Source organism: Mya arenaria, chromosome 10 (assembly GCF_026914265.1).
Source record: "Mya arenaria isolate MELC-2E11 chromosome 10, ASM2691426v1".
NCBI classification, from domain to species: Eukaryota; Metazoa; Mollusca; class Bivalvia; order Myida; family Myidae; genus Mya; species Mya arenaria.
Genome location: NC_069131.1, coordinates 30689568 through 30710505, shown reverse-complemented (window position 1 = coordinate 30710505; position 20938 = coordinate 30689568).

Sequence of the window (20938 nt, the reverse complement as noted above, 5' to 3'; positions counted from 1 at the left end):
TCTGTTTATTAGTCCAAATATGTAAAACAAGCCTCAATTTGCTAAAGTAAATTAAATAAAAATAAGTCATGCAATTTCACCAAGTAATCATTACCAGGCACTAACACACCCTGATTTTATATCAATAAAAAGTATTGCATTATCTTTTGTTCAAGGTTCTGTTACATGTCCAGATACGTCATCAGGTCTAATTTTGTGAAAGAAAATGAAATTATATAAGCATTGTAGTTACACTTATGGAATTCCCAACATTGACAGGAAGAAAATGAACCTGATTCAATATCTTTAACTGTAAATCTAGGTGCATCTTATACGTTTTTGCAATTAACTACGTTAATAAAAATTTCTCGTATAACTCAGAGAAAGTGAACGCAAAAATGTAGCTCAAGAAAATGCTTCGACGGCCTCTTTTGATATTTTGGTTGTATAAGACAGTCATCGTCTAATTTCAACATCGAGTTCCGAGTGAAATTGCACTCGTAAAGGATGTTACACTGTCTTTTGAACGATACTGGCCTTTGTGAAATGTTCTGTTCGATTCGGTAATAAAGGTTGATTTATGTCGTACAATTTATATTAAAAGATTACCCCGTTTGATGTGATCATATAGTCTGATTAAAATTGATATTTGCTGCAGTAAATCATTGACTCATGGCATGTTAATGATATGGATACACAAACTATTACGATTAAAAAACCGGACGAAGAGGTTTGTTTCGCTCAACTTTGCAAAGAAAATCAATGTAGATTCATGTTGATGTTTAAGAGTATTCTCTAAAACTACATTTTGAAAGTAACTTTTGGTAAGAGCCGAAGGATATGTTTATGCTTATTTTTTACAAGGTAATTTGGGTTAAACAATAACATTGATGAAGGAAACAGCTGCCGGGAAGAAATGTAATCTAAATGGTGTTTGTAAATGAACGCATTCTTCTTTTCATCTGAACAAGCACATGCCTGAGACAAAAACGTTTCAAATTATATTATATTATATTTCGATGTCTGTTTATGCCGTGAAATACTAGTTCTTATCTTTGTCGAGAATATTTTTTTATTTTGAAAAAAAAACACATTCTTTTGTTACTGTACAAATAGACCGTTAAACCACTTACCGTTTACATAATAATAAAAAAACAAATAAAGTAAAGAGGTTGTGGGCACTGACCACTCGTAAACAGTTAATGGGCAGTAATATTACTTAAAGAGGTTATGGGCATTGACCACACGTAAACAGCTAATGGGCACTGACCACACGTAAACAGGTAATGGGCATTGACCACACGTAAACAGGTAATGGGCATTGACCACACGTAAACAGGTAATGGGCACTGACCACACGTAAACAGGTAATGGGCACTGACCACACGTAAACAGGTAATGGGCACTGACCACACGTAAACATGTAATGGACACTGACCACTCGTAAACAGGTAATGGGCACGGACCTCACGTAAACAGGTAATGGGCACTGACCACACTTAAACAAGTAATGAACACTGACCACACGTAAACAGGTAATGTACACTGACCACACGTAAACAGGTAATGGGCACTGACCACAGGTAAACAGGTAATGGGCACTGACCACACATGAACATGTAATGGGCACTGACCACACGTAAACAGGGAATGGGCACTGACCACACTTAAACAGGTAATTGGCACTAACCACACATACACAGGCAATGGGCACTGACACACGTAAACAGGTAATGGGCACTGACCACAAGTAAACAGGTAATGGTCACTGACCACACGTAAACAGGTAATGGACACTTACCACACGTAAACAGGTAATGGGCACTGACCACACGTAAACAGGTAATGGGCACTGACCACACGTAAACAGGTAATGGGCACAGATATAATATTAAGAGGTAATGGGCACTGATATTCATTGAAGAGATAATTGGCACTGACCATACTTAAATAGGTAATGGGCACTGATATTACTTTTAGGGGTAATGGGCATTTAGGTCATTTAAGTAGGTGATGGGCACTAGTATTAGTCATTGGCACTGACCTCGCTTAAATAGGCAGCGGGAACAGATATTACTTTAAGATGTAATGGGCACTGACTTTTCATAACTATGTAACGGAAATGTTTACGGCTCCATTTCATTTTTCTATTTCAAGGGCTTAGTGCAAGACAGCTGTAATAAGCTATTAAAATAGAATGCGTTACAACAATCTTGCGCTAAGTGCTCGATATTGCGCAATGTTAAAATGACATTTGTTTCTCGAACGAAGTAAAGCGATCGTCTTTGGATTATTTTGTCTGTTCGTGATTGATAATGATTCCGTTTCTATTTCGAAAGGAATAACAAGCCCATTAGAAACAAACATGAAATGGTACAAAATAATATGTGGTATCAAGACAAGGACGATACAATCAGGAACTTGTTGGATGCCAATAAAAGTGAACTTAGTTAGATCATGTTCCAATTCGTAAACGCTCAAACAATTACACACTCCAATACACATCGTCGATATATTTGTTTTAGGTGGTGTAAAAGTCTTATTTGCTTAACAAAATCTTACTTTTACCATTAACTATTTAAGTGATGTCAGTGCAAATTAACCTTATCATGGACGTCAGGAGACATTACCTATTTAAGTGATGTCAGTGCAAATTAACCTTATCATGGACGTCAGGAGACATTACCTATTTAAGTGATGTCAGTGCAAATTAACCTTATCATGGACGTCAGGAGACATTACCTATTTAAGTGATGTCAGTGCAAATTAACCTTATCATGGACGTCAGGAGACATTACCTATTTAAATGATGTCAGTGCAAATTAACCTTATCATGGACGTCAGGAGACATTACCTATTTAAGTGATGTCAGTGCAAATTAACCTTTGAAGTGGTGTCAGAACCCATTACCTCTTAAAGTAATGTTAGTGCAAATTTATCTTTCAAGTGATGACAATTCAAATTAACCTTTTAAGTGGTGTCAGTGCTCATTACCTCCTAAAGTAATGTCAGTTCAAGTTAACCTTTAAAGTGTTGTCAGGGCCCATTACCTCTTTAAGTAATGTCAGTGCAAATTAACCTTTCAAGTGTTGTCAGAGCCGATTACCTCTTTAAGTAATGCCAGTGAAAATTAACCTATTAATAAGTGTCAGGGCCCATTACGTTTTTAAGTAATGTAAATGCAAATTTATCTGTTAAGTGATGTCAGTGCCAATTAACCCTTTATGTAATGTTAGTGCAAATTAACCTTTTAAGTGTTGTCAGGGCCCATTACCTCTTAAAATAATGACAGTGCAAATTAACCTTTTAAGTGTTGTCAGGGACTATTACCTCTTTAAGTAATGCCAGTGCAAATTAACCTTTTAAGTGTTGTCAAGGCCCATTACCTCTTTAAGTAATGCCAGTGCAAATTAACCTTTTAAGTGTTGTCAGGGCCCATTACCTCTTTAAGTAATGTCAGTGCAAATTAACCTTTTAAGTGATGTCAGGGCCCATTAACTCTTTAAGTAATGTCAGTGCAAATTAACCTTTTAAGTGTTGTCAGTGCCCATTACGTCTTTAAGTTATGTCATTGCAAATTAACCTTTTAAGTGATGTCAGTGCCCATGACCACTTTATGTGATGTCAGTGCTCATAACCTATTTAAGTGATGTCAGTGCCTATTTTCTATTTAAGTTGTATGGTAGCGTTCATTGAGGTAAACAAATATTTAAAATTCGTATTCCCGATGAGACTTGTTTCATCACATCTTCATGGCCTCTATTAACAAAAGCTTCAATTTTAATGTTCGAACCAGTTTCGCGGATTGTTTTTACACGCATCAAAAGAGTTGTCTCGATAAATATTCCACCTTACACTTCCCATAAACTTTAAGTTTCATCTCGTATCGTCTACATTGAAATATAAGTTTAAATGTGTAATCTTATCAAGATACGTAAAGTACTTTTGATAAAAGAACTTTCAGATCCCGATTCATCATTCAAACAGCTTCAAAAGAGCATTATGTACAATTGAAAACCAATAAAAACTTTCCTTTGTCTTAACATCTCAACTGATCAAATTTATATAAAGCTTAAAGTTTAATGAACTAAAAGTCTATAGTTTGGAGAACTATAGTTTTGATGTAGCTGAACAGAAATAACTGCGCGACTTGAAATAGCTTTGAATAATATGAAGCTGGCATATTGCAACTCCAACTACGAAATAAATGACATTCAACCAGATAATTGTAAAGTCATGGAGGGCTTATAAATCAGAACGTTTGCTGTATTACAAACGAGTTTTCACAGAAAATGAACGTACAATTATGAGCGATATAAAACGGTAACCGGAATATCGAGCAAAACAAACAGAAGATTTTTCTGTTTTTGAAACGCATATTATACTTATAGTGGAAAGAACATTTTAGGCATGATCAAAGTAAGGTATACAAACATACAAAGCTAGGTCACTAAGTAAGGACGTCTTATGCTATATTTAATCCATTGGCGATTCATTGAGCTATAACATAAATATTGTAACGTTTATGACGTGTTGATGGATACTGTCACAGGCGTTATGTAGAAAAAAACACATATAGTTTAATTGTATTTTTGTACCATGATCAAAGTTATAAGACAAACAAGGATGTCAAATTTTGCAGTGTTAAGGATACCGATATATGAAATAAACTGCCATTTTGTTTTAGGTTCTACACTTCAATTAACCCCAATGTAATTGGATAAATTCCTTCTTAGCTGTGTTAGTAATGTGTTATTGAATTTGACGCCATTACAAACTGAGTCGTGTTTGGTTTTGCATGACCATGCAACGGAAGAGAAAAGCACATTTTGCACGGACCTGCATTGCAGTCCGATACCACTTAACCCCATGTAGTTGCATAATAAAATTGTAGCTGTGTGTGTATTGTGTTTATAAACTTGACGCCATTAAAACGTCACGTTCGGGTTGCATGACCCTTTCTTGAATGCAACAAAACGGAAGGGAACATCCATTTCGCACGCACCCGCTTTGCAACCCGATATGAATACTTCCTTCGTGTACGTTAGCATTACTACTTTGTTTGCTTGTAAGTATACGAGATCTTCAAGATTTTTTGTCTGTTGTTTAATAGTTATATCCGTTAGAGGATGATATTTCAATGCACTCATAAAAAATTATTCGTTGGTGCAATTGCCCTTATTTTGTAAGGTATTCAGGTGTTAACGGGATAATCTAATTCACCTTTAATTAGGATAGATTTATGCATATTGTATTTGATCTGTAATATTACATCTTGAATTTCGTTTATCCATTTGCCAAAGACCCTTGCAGTACATCTTCAGCATAAATTTCCATTACATAAGACTGCTAGGATGAACCATGATAAAGGATGAACACTGCAGAATTATATTGACCTATCTAACAGTCTGAACACAAATTAGTTGATTAAGTTTAAACACATTGACTTTACAAGGATTGTCAAAAAAGTTATTACAACATTATATTAATCACTCTCGTTGACACAATTATACGCGAGACTGTTATCATGTGTTGTAGAGGAAACCGGATTACCCGGAGAAAATCCATGTGGTCGGGCTTGGTGACCACAAACCAAACTCCAGCCGGAAATTGAAACCCGGGTCGCCTAAGTGAGAAGCGAGTACGCTAGCCGGACAACCTTAGTCTTTTTGAATAATTTGTTTGTTAGATATACTCAAAAGGCGCGCCAACTTAAGAAACTAAAATAGGTAGCAGTTAAAATCATTAAGAATATTATAAAAGTACAAAAAATATTCACATGAAAAACATGGTAGCTACAGAAAGCAAGGAATACTAATTGAATGACGTTAAGTAAAACCTCGCCGTTATTGCCATTAAAGCGCACACTATTCGTTGTTTAATGTTTTCAAACAATCAAATACGTAACTTATACCCGAAAGTAGTTTCAGAACATGTTGTTCAAGAAAACAGTTTAATAAACTTGCTAATTTTGTATTAAGATTTAAAATTTAGGATTAAAGCCCCGCGTGGAAATGTATTGATTCAGGAACAAAAGTAAGATAAGACGTTCCTTAGATACGAGAGTCAGAGGATAGTTGAAACGTGCCTGTATATCAAATATCAGACAACTTTACTTTTACAGATGCTGTCGTTGAATTGTGTAAATACCATTTAACGGCTTAACAATAAAAACATATATAGAGAGAATATCATTATGGGTTGTGCCGAGATTGACTTTTTCATCCCGATATCGAAAAAGCGTAATAAAACTCGCCAAGATCAGAAAGATCAGAAACTAGAGTGACATTTTACAGCCGTCACACATCACATATCACAAGCTGTAGTGAGAGGTACTACATTCTCGAAAAGAGATTATGTTGCAAGCACCAACAGCATTCGAGGTTCAAGTGCGTCGCTAATAACCTTATTAAGCGAACTAGGCTATTAGTAAGTAAGTTTATTTATTTGAATTTGTTCTTTTTATGCCATTGTTTCTTTAATATAAACTGGAAAATAGTTAAGTATCGTATTATGTAAAACGGAATGTATGAACTTGTATTCAGTACACAACATAACGGTCACCGTTAGTATTTGGCAATCATTGTCTGTAATCATCCAATTGTTTTTACTTCTAGATGTCAGGTTGACGTGTTATATTAGCGTTGTGCTGATAACGAACTAATGTTCACAATGTTTTTCTAAAAGAAAATGCAGCTTTTAAATTGTCAGTACGTTCCTCCTTCGTAATAAAAAGCGGTAGCGTACAAAATAAAAGGGTTTTAAGTACTTTGGATTGAACAAGGATATCATAAAAACCAAATGAGACCGATATAACCTCCTAGATAAAAGCGCAGCGGAACTCTTGTTTGAGTACAGCACAACTGATTTTTAAGTATACACTTGGTTCAAGTGAGCTTGTTGTTTCAAAATTCACTTAGTATACGATGAATACAACAAAACGCTGAAAGACCAACTTTTATCGTCGTTCAGATGCACTTTATCTAGCTCAACAACCTTTGAAAAAATACCGCAGTTTAATCGCAGCACCGTTAAAATTGCTAAACGCATTTCAAAATGTATTGCTGTTATGGAAATAGCTATATTTTCTGGATGATTGTTTCATTCCGAATGTATGTTGTTGACGAACATATCCATAAGGCATTTAACAGCAAATAACATGAACTCTTAGTGAATTATGGTATTGTTTGATGGAAAATAAAGTAAACTGGTAGATACCAAAGGGAATAATTCAATGAACTATGTAAAAGATGCACTATTACTCCAAAACAAGATTTAACACATTTAATGCAATTGTTTTAATATACCAAAAGGATGAATAAATGTCGAAAACAATGATGCTTATGAAGGATACCCTGTTTGATTTAAAAGACATGTGCGTTTTCAGCTATTTAATACAAGGTTATAATATTGTTAATAGTAATTAATATTTTCCATAAATGCATTATTCAGTAAGTAGTTGAGTGTGTGTCACTCAAAATTTATGTTTGTTGTACATGTGTATGCATTGATTTTGAATAGGAGTGTCATTTTAACCTTAAACGAAAAACGACTCAAGCGATCATTACTTGTTGAGTGTGACTAAAATCTAATTTCAAGTTTGTTGTCGGCAAGTAATACCTCAATGAAATTTCATAGTTTCAATAACATGCTCATGCTGCTAAAGGAAACAAAAACAAATAACAAGATTTGTTATAACAATAAGTAATGAAATAACCATAAGTGATAGACAAGATAATGATGCTGGTTGTATATCTTTATTATTTGAATCAAGGTGGATCCTCTACGTGTTTTAATTTACTACTAATCTTTTCATTTGCTCGTTTTACAAACCAGACCGAATGAATGCAAGACAAAACATAAAGTAAAAAAAACTTCCACATACTGTTTTTGTTGGTTTTATAAGGAATCGTCTCGAAGTAACATCGATTTTTGCAAGCTATTGTACCCGTGAAATGAAGGAAACTGGTTAATAACAAAAACGTCATACATTAATGAAAATAACAATCAAAAATACAAATACTGAAGCGCAATCCAAGCGATACTTCGTTCACTGTACCTTTTTCATTTAGCTACATTGGGAGTTTGTTACCTTCTCATGTATGCAATTGCTTTATAAGCGTCCAGATTTCCAGGAAAATGGGTAATGTAAGGTCACATACTGTATATTGCCGGCTGTGCGATTAATGATAGGAACATTGTTATGTATTTTTTTATAGGAAATGAAGTCAAGTTATAGTCAAGAAAGGGGAACATAAAACATTAATTATAATGTATTGTTTAGTAAGACTAAGTTTTTAGATTTCAAGCTTGTTTTCGGTTATGGCAGATATATCCTTGCGCATTTTAGTAGAATCAATTACACATACAATTACTACGGAAAGCCTCATATAGCTTGGATATTTGAGGATGATCGTTTTCCTGTAAATAAAAAATAGCGTCGATTCGGTAATAACAGTTGTTGTATATCACAAGTTGTTAATCCATTTGATATGCTTGTAATCTGATTAAAATGGATATTTGCTGAGGTAAACATTACCGACTATTGTTAGCCTTAAACACACAAAGACATTGCAATAATGAAAAAAAACCCAGACAATACGACGCAATGTACCTTTATTGATAACATGGTTACTGAGTCTTTTACCCAGGCATGCAGACCTTTAAACATTTATCATCACTTAAACTTCTGCGTTGAGACAATATAAATAATATGGGTAAGGTAAGGTAAGGTTATCTTAGAATAATCGATAGTCATGCTTCCTTATAAAACGGTTATTTTAGTTTACTGATCATAAAGGTTTCAATATGTTTTAAGTCCTTAATTTTGGTCAAACTGTCAGTGGCTGGTTGTGCTTTGATGCCCACTTTAGCCATTTTGATTCTTCTTTAATAAGAAATCCGAGAGTAAAAAAATTCTTGGGACACTACATTCAGCAATTAGTATATTTTATCCATTTGAAACAACAGATGCCTGACGACGAAAATTATCATTATAATTATTGTTCATTATTTTGTATGCGACAGAAGCAAAACTGAAACATCAAAATTACAAAATATTTTTAATATTTACGACCCTATCTATCCGTCGTTAGGATAATAAACACAAGTGTCATGTTTTGTGTTGGATAATACGTTTTAGTCTTATGACAAGAACATTTGGAAGCACAAAACTATTTCGACAAAATAACTTGATGAAGAAAATGGCTTCGTTAGGCATATTTGATAAGAGTTCATTAAATCTTAATTATTTTTTTTTCATCGGGTTCTCTAAAATACCACAGCTTTTTTGGTTTTATTGTGATGATTTAAGGACGTTTCAAGTCGTAATGTTGTTTGTATTTAGATGTTATTATTAATGTTGCTCATAGTTTATATAAATACAAACTGTTTTCGAACAGAATGCATAACCACATGCATGTTTGTCTTAACATTTTGCTTACAATATATGATACCACATCGAAAACAGTTACCCATCCTTTTTCGCAATATATAAAAAAGATAACATATGATATGGGTTACTAAGTATAACAGCTCTTTTGCCTCGATCTTTTTGTCATTTAATCTTAACTGTTTCGGACCCGCTACCAGTTCTTCCGCAGTGTTCAAAAATATTCCAATAATAATGTGATCATGCTAGAATGTACTGAGAATCAATATTTATATCTAACATTTGTTTTGCTAATAATCTAATCCGACTAAAGCTCCATCATATTGTCACACTTGTGATAAAACCTGTAATAAAAATTAAACACAAAGGAGCAAATGAACGTATAATTGCCAGATGTTGCAATGACAATTGTTTCACGAGCAAAGTTAAGCGGACTATCTACGGATTGTTATGTCTAAATGTGAAAGATGACGTCCCTACTCTATTTCGAAAGAAACTAAAAGACACTCAGAAACAAGAAGTCGATGGTTTTAAGTAATTTGAAGAAACGATACGTCTGGAATTTGTCGGATGTCATTAAGAGAGAACTATGTTAGATTGTTCTCCGATTTAAGGTCCAATGGTTAACCAGGCGAATGCTTTTTCACATCATCTTTTGTGAATATTTTCTATCAGTTTCATCGTGAAAGCTGAGCACTGGGCAAGCAGTAGGAATCTGTAACTATCATAAACTAAGTAATTGCAGAGATATTACCCTTTAATATGTATTAAAGATAGCGTGTCGAGCATCCAATCTTTTGTTGTATCTCTCAATAAACTATACAGGAATTTGCTCAGCAGGAGGAATTGTTCACCAGCGGAAATGTGTGTTGGCTCAACCAAATGTGCAGAGCAAAACAACTAAACAGGAGTGTTGATCAGCATGTGAAAGTTTGATCCTTAATAAAATTGTGTTGCCTCGTCCAATATGTGCAGAGCAAAATAATTTTTCAGGGGTGGTGATCAGCACTTAAAAGTGCGAATCTTGTGATTTTGCGTTGCTCAGCCCAATCAGTGCAAAGTCATCGCCTTTGACGTAGTTAAAAATACCTTATAGTCCAACCGTCAGTCACATAACATTTTGTCGAGGTTTTCTCCAAAAGTATTTTAGTTATATTTATGAAACATAACGGGAATGTTAAGAATCGCGTTATCTTGTGCACCTCGGATGTGAAAAGCGAAAGGTTATGGCCCTTTACTTATTGAAACAAATAACATATTAAGTGTGTATTTTAGCTTCAACTGTGGACGTTCATAACAATGTTTGTCAGCATACTGAGATGAAAATCTATAGTTCTGTTTGTGGTCAATCACAGGTACAGCATAGTTTAGGGCCTTTACTAATTAAGATTATTATAAGGCGGTATGATCTGTGTGTTGTGTTGTGCAATAAATAATGCTCACTGGACGTGCAATTTCGGGTTTATGTTTAAACTTCCGAATACTGATTTTGTTTCTGTAATATTTTCATATAGATATTCAATTACATCATGCATTCACGACTAAATCCACATGATGTTGTTATTATACAGTAGTTCTGTAAACAACCTTAGTTTTCGTGTAAAAAGTCTCTAGTTTAACACAGATATCATCTACAATACGCATGCTTTTCTGTAATAAAAAATTCAACAAGATATGACCGATACATTGACGTAGGTAAACGTCTGATAGACATTTTGAACATGGCAAAATTACTTGAAATATTACAAAATAATATCGTAACGCCACGTGCCAATCATAAATTATGGGTTGTTTCCACGCAAGTAGTTGATAAATTCGTGGATGTAAGACATGAGGAAAGATGAATTCATGGCAAGTTGAGTGCAATTATGCATTACCCAATACAATGAAATGAGTTGTTTAAAGGCCCAATAGAAACGGTTTTAAGTCAACAAATATTAGGCATTTTGAAAATTGTAATATCAATATATTTCAGAGTTAGGTAGGTTTTTAAAACTGAAATAATTGAACAGGTCTTGTACATAAAATAAAACATAATAATTCAAACAACATTATCAAAAAAGACAGGAAAAGGAAAAATCCGGAGGAAACAGTACATGAACGCCAGATATCTATTCCAATTAGTTGCTTATTTAAAAAAAAATGCTTGTTTGAGACCAATTGTTTACCAAATAACAACAAACAAAATGGTCAAAACTACAATTAATGTTGTTAACTTATGAATGCTTGTTTGTTTCTTTAAACTGATGTAGATGTACTGTGAAACTTGAACATTATAATGACAATTCCAAAAGGTCAAGTACATTTTATAAGATTACTACTCGTATATAGAGACGTTTAAGATTGATCACATTTCATATAGCTAATGGGCCTTTAACAATCTAGGCTTTACAAGTTCACAACAAAGATTTAAAAACAGATCTTCGAAACAGATGGAAGTGTCCATACCTTTTCTTATTTCAAAGAAATTTCAAGACGATTTGGCACGAAATATGGAGTGAAAATGTGTTCGTTCCTCTTCCAAGTGTTCGGTATCTGTATTGCTTTAGCAAATGTTAGTAACACATCGGATATTTAAACAAAACTATGGATGTTTCAATACCAATGGAGGAAGCAAACGAAAAGACTTTGTTGGAATTAGGAAAAAAATCTAATACACCGCTTTTAAAACTGATTGGATTTGCTCTGAGAAATCTAAAATGCGAAATCAATGGACCATGCGATAATTGGTCTCCATGGATGCACTGCACTGTTCCTAAGGGAACGTTCGGAGTTCGCACACGAATGCGAAGTTGTTATGAAATGAAGAACAAAAATAAATGTGGTGACTTTGGTAGGAAAAAGACTGTTGGAAACCGGAACGAAGTGTGTGAGGGGTTTTGTCCCATAAATTACAACTTCACAAGCACAAACCTATGTTTAAAAAGAAGTAATGGAACAATGACGCACCAGGCAGCGGAACAGTTCTGTGAAGAAGACGGTGGGCATATCATCAACATTGACACCCAAGAGAGGTTCGAGTTTGCTAGCTCGGTTGCAAATACAAGTGTTATATGGGTTCAAGGGAAACGTACCAAACAAGCCGGTCCCTGGCAATACACGGTCGGAGGAGACCCGGAATCTTAAACATTCTTTACATGGCAAGCGAGTGAACCAACTAATGCTTCTAATGACCTGTATATGCTATTTTATTAGTCAGAGTTCTATGATACTGGTGATTCATCACGCATTGTTATTTGTGAAATCAGGCAATTAATTCAATATATCTAGACACAATTAGTTTGCTCTTGTTACTCGTTCTGTATTTGGCTACATACATCACTGATACACATCTGAGAAAGCAAGCTTGCAATACTTTGCAATATCTAGAGAAAGCAAAACGAACGACGTACATAATGTTTTTCAAGCTGGAGCGAACACAACACAGAAGTTTAAATGGAGAAGTCTATGCAATGTGACCTTTAGCCGCTCATAGTGCAATCAATACTATAATGACATAACAATCAACAAAATAAAGGTCAATGCCGTTTTATATTGTTAATAAACCTTATAGGATCAGCGGCCATTGCAATACGGATTGTTGCCCTTCTCTATGTATAATAGGTTTTTATTCGAATTGATTACATTGTTATATATTACTTTTGATTTATGATCATATTTAAATTAAATTTTGCATTTTTTTCTGTTGTAAACTTTTCTGTTAACAAATACTACAAATTATTGCTTGATGTTTTAAAAATCCTTTTAAACATGAAACGTTTGACCCTTTGGGTCATAATAATAAAAGTATAAAATAAGGAACCTCCGTATCAATTATTTCTGGTTACCAAGATTCAAACCTTAAATAATCTTTGTTATGTAAGTTGACAGTGAGGGGAACTCTCGTGAGTATCTATGTTCTTTGATAAACATTCATGTAAAATATTCAAGATCATCTTTCTATCTTCACAAAAAATATTTTGGCTAATTGTTTGTTCATGACAGTGACATTTTAATCAAAACTCCCTTAACCGAAAACCTCATATGAGAGTGCAACATTCAGGTACCTATGGAATTCAATGTTTTGAACCAATCGGACAGGGTGCAAGTAAAATGTCCAGTAAAACTGCAGTAACTCGTTCAAAAAATAGAATTATTTGGCAGTTGTTATAATAAACCATTCTCATATTATAATTTTAACAGTGTACGGTAAGGAGTTGATCGATTTCAAAATATGCAGAACGAATAATTCCACTTTATTGCAACACATATACATATAGGGGCCTGAAACATATTTTCAACACGAGATAAGTAAAACGTCTGCCTAATAATGGATATCGAGAAGAAAGGTCGCAGAAGATGTGACAAATGTGGCAGATATTGCCAAGCAACAGAGTTCAGATTTTGAAAGTGCACTTACGGAAAGTTTCTAAATGCTCATATGGTAGTGTTTTCTTGATAAAACTAAACATTATCAGCATTGTGACACCGATCCTATTAAAACCAGGCGTACTTTCAACTTTAACTTTATGCATAATGTACTTTATATCGCTTCATTTTCATATATCAGTTACCTTTCAAACGATACCAAAAATGTATTGGTCACCAGCCATCAACATTTTACAGAACGGTTAGTCAAATCAATCTTATTTGTTTTGTGGGTCGTATACCTTAATATCTACTACAGTTTACCCTATGTTTGTTGAGCTTTCTTTAAATGCGGGAATCCTAGGTATTGGTTTAACAGATCCGATCTGTTCTCTTATACCTTCTTTAACCATAATTTGACTGAAGAATCGTATCAGTATTGCTTACTGATGATATCAATAATTTAACAAATACCAAGACAACATTTTACATTACATTAAGTTTATGAGGTTTGTTCTTTTGCTGTGTATTATAAACTGAAACGTGAAAAAAAACACATTTGCTTTTTGTTAATAAGTTATTTTTTGTTTTTTAACATTTCAAATTTCTGCACAAACCCTTTTAAATTAAACCAACATAAACAGGGTTACCAAGTATTCAACATACACACTTTTGTGTGCAAATTTGTTTTTCAGTGGCTTTTGATTTGCGTGCCACTGAACACGATAATAGAAAATTTAAGCATCTGAGATTGACCCGAGACAAATGAACAGTTAACGCTTCTCTTTGGAGAAATATCAGGTGTCCCTGTTATCTCACGGCTGTTGAAAACACTTTATAGTGCACAGCTTCAAAACTCGAATATAATTTGATCAGTACAAAACAAACTATATGTTTAAATGCGGAACAAACTGATGCATGCAAGAAGAAAATTCTTCGCACATATGTTACGCATTTTGGTACGTTTCCCCCTTTTAAAACATAAGTCTAATATACAATGCATCATTTTGTGCTATTTCATACAAGATCAAGTCGATTAACTTGCTTGTGCGGCCTTATAATATGGTGATTACAGCTTCTTGCCAGGTCGTCCCGATTACCAACTAATGCTCATGGGAGTTAAGTTCTTGCTCACTTAGCCGGACAAGGTGGTTTTCTACGGATACTCCTGTTCCTCCAACAACACTTTCGTGCATCACCGTGCCAACGAGAATGACTTTGAAAACTAGCATTTCTTTCTTCACAATTGTTTTAAAATGAATAAAGTTTTAATCTTGCGTTATTTGGGAAAAGAGTGCAAATATTCGAACGATATACGTGTATCAAATTAAGCAATATAGGGATAAAGTCAAATTATTGAAAGAGTCTCCGTTAAACACTCGATTTCACCTTTACTCCGTACAATAGTAAAACTGCAACTTAAGTTTATCTGTAACCGTTGAATAGCAATATACATTAAATAATAGTATTTTGTATTTCAGTATCTCGATAATACTCGAAAATCCGCTCAACACTTTAAACCGTGTCACAGCCAGATTCAAACTAACATATTTTGACGTCATTAGAAGCAAATTTTCCCAACTCCTCAAATATGTGTATCCCAGCTTGCAACGTTAATACGTTTACTTCTAGATCATGCAATCTCGAGAACATTTAAGAGTACACTGTACTTCATTCTAATTAGGAACATTGTTCTGAAGAAATATACAGATTGAAGGACACGATCAATTCCGTGTATGGTATGTTTTTAATGTGAGCTAACGATTGCTTTCAAACTCACTACGAGTAAATAAAATGTGTTAATAATACTAACCGACTTGTGGGAGCACCCTTTTTGATACCTCCTTATCGATATAGCCGTCTTTGTCCCTATCAAACACATTAAAGGCGTCTTGCATCTCATAGCAAACATCGTCAGCCACCGTTTTCAGTATGCCCTTTTCAATGATATATTTCTTTAAATCATCGTAGTCTATAGAGTATATTCATAGTAAACAAAGCGGACGTCATTCACAATAATTTTCCTGCCAAAAATATATATTAATACACTATACAAAATTTGCTTATATAATCGAACCATGAACGCTTAAATAAGCCGTCTTGAAACCTGTGATTTTTATGTATTATAAAAATCACAGATTTTGAATTTAAGATAAATTATCACCGTAAGTTTGAGATGTCAACGTCTAAAGACTGAGTAAACGTCTACTTATTGTGTTTTTTCCGGAAGTAATTTCACGGAAATAGACCTTGTCGAGAGACACATGCATTCAAATCGTTACGTGTGAACCCGATGTCTTTTAGTTTGCTAAAGATAATTTTCGAAATATCAAAAAATTATATTGTATTGAAAAACAGATTGCCTTTTGAAGTTAGTTAGTGTGTACGCGCATGTTTCAGCCAGTGGACGGGTTTAGAATGCTTATGACGAGGACGACAGCCACATTTTCATTAAGTCCTTCATTGTTCTGTAACATGGATTGTTCAGCAGTTCGCAAATGGGCCCATTATGCGTTAAACACTAAACTAGTGATTATTTTTGTGATCTTTCAAACAGCTAACTCGGCGCCGGGCTCCTAAACAAAAACGTGACACTAAGTGGATATGCATAAAACGTAGATAAGCTGTACACATGTAAATTTTCGGCCAGTTATATGATAAAATTGGTTAAAAGTAACCAACAGATAAAAGATACATATTGGTTACTTAATAAACGTTATTGCTAACTTTAACTGAAACAAAGAAATAACTAGTTCTATAAAATTGGCTGCAGGTTGCTAAATGGAATCAACGTGTTTCCTGTCTTGTAAGTCCGATGCATTCCATAAGCGCATTAAACATCTAAGCATTATGTAGATTATGTAAACCCATTTATTGTTCGTATTTATTCAAGTCAAAGCTCTGCATTTTTTCATGAATGAATTGCTTTCTAATTCCGGATATTTGTCTGTCCAGGTTGAAAAAAAAAGATATGGTATAGCGTAACACGCATTTCAAAATTCTTGTTATTGCCAAGGAAATATGTCAGCATCACTTTCCCGGGGAGTGAGGTCTTTTTGAAGCTTAAGAGGAGCGACTTTGAACATATCATTAAATAATTTTAGGCCAAAACAAATTATGTTTCGTTCCGCGGATTTACCGCTCGTTTTTTGAAAATGTAAAAAGAAGTTGTTGTTTTTTTGTGAGCCCGCTCCTAACTTTTAATCGCCAATCATATTTGTTGTGGAAAAATAATCAATTATACTTTTTTTTACCCTAGTTTAAGTGTTTTGGTTAAGGGAATTAAACGATGCGTGGTGTTTTATACTGTATATCGATCGGTTTAGCATTGGTTTAAAAAATCAATCACATAGACGACTTTAGGTATAAACACTGTGGCTCGTATTTTGGATATTTAATTTTATTTTTGAAAATAAATGTGTTTTGACCATGCTGAAAGTCATTTTTCATCGTTTTATGCGCTAAAAAATCATTTATTGAATCAATAATTATGCAATAAAACATACATGTATGTATCTGATACTGGTATCTATAATATTGCGTTATTAGTGATTCCTTTTGGAAGGAAATCTGAATGATGAACACTAACTCAATTAGGTATTATTTGATTCAAGTCATAAAACAAATGACCAGAATTTTACCTTATGACGTCGATGCTGAAGAAAACGTTTTTACTTAACAGGAGCATGGTTCATTGTTTGGTCCAAATTGTATGTTTCAAAGTCATTTTTGACAAAATTCTGACAAAACAACAGCATCGAACAAATATTTCACAAATTGCGATATAAACTGATCCGAAAAGACCAAAAAAGTAAAATCTAACCTAAGGAAATCACCTTAATTTCTTTTTTGTTTTACATAATAATTCGGGATTATGAAAACATCTCACTGACCATAAAAGTACTCTGAACACACCCTAGTACTAATTTCGAAAAGCACATGCTATTGCATTTACTGTGATAATCGAAACGAAATTATGTTACGAAATTCAAATGTATATGGAGTTTGATGTTTTATGTTTGATGCTAACTGTGTAAAACATAAATTGTTTTTAACATCCGAAATCAATCCTAATGAATGTCTTAATACAGTTGCAAATGATGATCAAGTGATTCGGGTAGAAAAGTATAAGTAAAACTTTTCCCTAAAAGCAGCAATATTTTTAATTATTGATGATCGTCATACTTGTTTTAAATATATTTGAAATTTGGTTTATCCATATAATGTGTGTACAAAAAAACGGATGAATAAATGATATGTATTCGAACTTTTACCAGGCGCGTAGCTGGCTGTATATGACTATATGAATCCACAGGAGTGAAAAATAATAAATCAATGAAGGTTGAAGTATGCGTACTTGACAACATGATCCTTAAACCCGTTTGACATCTTGATCATAGACGAAATTTAGAGACGATTCATGATTCATCGTCCATATTCCGTTTCAGATTTTGATTACAAACGAATAAAAGAAATCATTCATACGTAACAGTCCATGTTCTAAATCTATCCGTCGTAAATGTTGATCATATACGACCTAAAGAAACGATTAATATTTCACCATCAATTTTCTAAGAGATTCGGTCTGATATGTTGATTGTAAACGACATAAAGAGACGATTCACGTCTAACCTTATTTTTTCCATTCGGCATGTTGATCATAAACGAAATGTTACATATTTCACCGTCCATGTTCTAAGGTATTACATCTAACGTAGACAATAAAGATTTAGAAGACTTTTTGAGCAGTTTGTTAAGTAAGAGTAAACTCACCCGTAACATCTGTTGCATTTACTGTTAATATTTTAATTCTTCATGCAAATTGTGCAGAATATTTAGACCAATTAAAAAAAAGAACTATATAAATGGGTATTCGAAGCCTTATTGTTACCGACAATTTGGACATAACCAGGTTCTGATTTTCTGTCTGCTCTGTATGATTTCAACATCGACGACATGATAAGCTTTATCGATACTGCACCATTTCATGTTGAACAGATTCCTTGAAAACAGTAGAACAGTATGAATTTCCGGTTATCTATTGAGACGACCATTATTTATTTCGGTATAAATCTGATCTAAACGCTGTAAAATCGAGTGCAAAACTATAAATATATCATTTCCTGATTCGGCAAAATTTCATCGCCGCCATATTGGGATTCATGCGGGAAAATGTTTGTTATTGCTTATTTTTGATGGTGAAAGGGAGAATTTTAACAAAACAAATCACACATTTGATCTTGCTGTTAACATCCATCTTGATTTTTCCGAATCATTCTTAATTAAAATAAAGACTCTTTTTCATTGGCTATAGGCAATCACCACAGTATGTCAACTCGCAGCGATCCTATACATAGAAAAAGGCAAAACGTTTTCTGATCGACTTAATTATTCCCTGACCGTTCCACTAAAACACGAATATTTTTGCGTTCTTAAAGTGTATTTTGTTTTGTGCAATTTCGTTATCAAAGAGTAGACTAGTTGTTATATAAGTGTTTTTAGATTCATTGCCGGGAACACAAATTGGTGCTAATATATACATAATCGAGTCCCTTTAATAAGAATTGTTTTCATTTCATACATTTTTCTCATTGGCGCATGTAAATGATGCACTTTCGCGTAACATTTCGGACTCCACACACTTTGACCAGCCCAATTGCGTTCATACCCCGATATAGACATCAACCCCGCAATTCATTCCTTAAATAATAACAACAAAAGCAAACTACCTCCGTTGTGAAATTCATCCGTAAAATGACTCTTAACTGTGATGTCGGAAAGTAACATTGGTGCGTCTTTAATGAATAAATTAAGATCCGATTTCTAGCTCATTTACATGGATAAGTATGTTAGTTTTAACTGTATGTCTTGTTTATTACAATACGAAATAGAAACACCCTCTTTCGGGTTAAAACATAATGATACACAACGTTTATCTTTCAAAATCCTGAATTCTGGTACAATTTATAAATCTGATATAATTGGTCGAAATAAACTACGAAGGTAATCATTGTTTCCTATTAAATAAGATTATTTGTACGCAATAGTGTTGTTAAATTAAGTATATTATCGAATCATTATTTAGTTTTTATAATAAAATATCGTGTCCTAGACAATATTGCACTGGGCTAGGAAGTAATAATGTCTGTAAAAACGGACAGCAGGCTTAGGGACAGTTAGATCGTTGTCTTTAAAGAGGCGTCAAGTCGGCAATAACAATGCTAAATATCACGCGAGTGTATAATTTTAAGATTATACTAGTGGATAATGTTCATAAAATCTAATTAAAATAGACTGAGGAGATTTGCCTCCATTCGGAAAACAACCTTGAGGATGTTTTACAACTTCGTTAAGCCTTAAGCTAATCTTTACAGACAAGAAAGCAAATATTTTGAGAAGATAATGGTGGATATAAAAATACGTGCAAACTGCAGTTTAGGACATGAAGTTTGATCATTATGCTGTCTTTGAATTTATCCTTTTGCGAAATTGAATAAGATAGGCTCTTAGACGTTCAACCAAGCACTGACTGCCAGAAATGCGCCGGAATACTGAATATTACGTAAACATATTTCTTAACCATGAGTCAATTGAACACACATTCAGATTCAACCCCGGAAATGAAATTTATCGAAAAAAGATGTTTTTATTTCTGACGGACAAAATCAAGTTGGACCCTTTTGTTATCATCACACACAAGAAGTGACTGTCTGATTGGAATAGAAACATACTGACCATGATCACCCCGAATTCACCACTATAAAGGCAATTATATCATAAATTATTTCGCAATCAGGACATAATGTCGTTATATATATATATATATATATATATATATATATTTGTTATCCTCCTAATAAATTCACTCTTGATATGACATGATCAATGCATACGTCCACATAAATTCTGCACTATGGCGACAAACTATGTGTTCCGTGTGTTTTGCAGTTTTTATCTTCAGATTAGCATTTGTAACATAAATATAATGGTACTTTAGATGTCTTTCAGCGTTAAATATAAAAACGTTAATAATATAGCCAAAGCTCGTTTGTATTTATTTTCGAAAAGTCGTTTAATTAACTCAGTATTCTTTGACCACTCCTATCATAACCACCATGTAATAAAAACGATATTTGCAAAATTTCATTTCATAACTCGTTTTTAATCCTTGTTTGTACTCCATTTTAATTATATCTTTTTAACATTATTCAGAACCACGCA